Raw genomic sequence first — 500 nt, 5'->3', positions numbered from 1 at the left:
AGTAGTCTTAAGTGGAACTCCTGATCCTCAGTCGTCAGGTCCCTTAACACTTAGGGTCCTGGGATGAGAAAGGGACAACGAGTGATGTTTGACAGAAGAGGTGCAAATGGATAATGGAAACCTCCTTCATCAAGGAACTCTAGCGAAGAGTCGTCAGATTCCTGCTGGGAAGGAAAGCTCAGAATGGGTCACCTAGGGACCGGCATTTCTATTATCCCAGCCATGAAACGCTCTTCTAACATCTGGAGGTGGGAAGGGTAAGGGGTTGGCACTCTTTGGGGACCAGTCATTGGAGAATTGTTGTGCCTAGGAGCTAGAGGGCGATGGCGCAGGTCCAGATTAGAAGTCTCATTATTATTTCTGGTGCGGTTGTTGCGCTCAGCAGGCATAGGGAATATCAAGAGAAGAAGTGTTCTTGAAAAAACCAGTAAAAGAATACAAAAACAGCCAACTACTATGGACAAAGTAAGACCCCAGATGCTAATCTTGATGCTCCCTTG

Source organism: Fibroporia radiculosa (assembly GCF_000313525.1).
Source record: "Fibroporia radiculosa TFFH 294 genomic supercontigs, scaffold70825, whole genome shotgun sequence".
Taxonomy (NCBI): Eukaryota; Fungi; Basidiomycota; class Agaricomycetes; order Polyporales; family Fibroporiaceae; genus Fibroporia; species Fibroporia radiculosa.
This window is presented reverse-complemented; position numbering follows the sequence as displayed.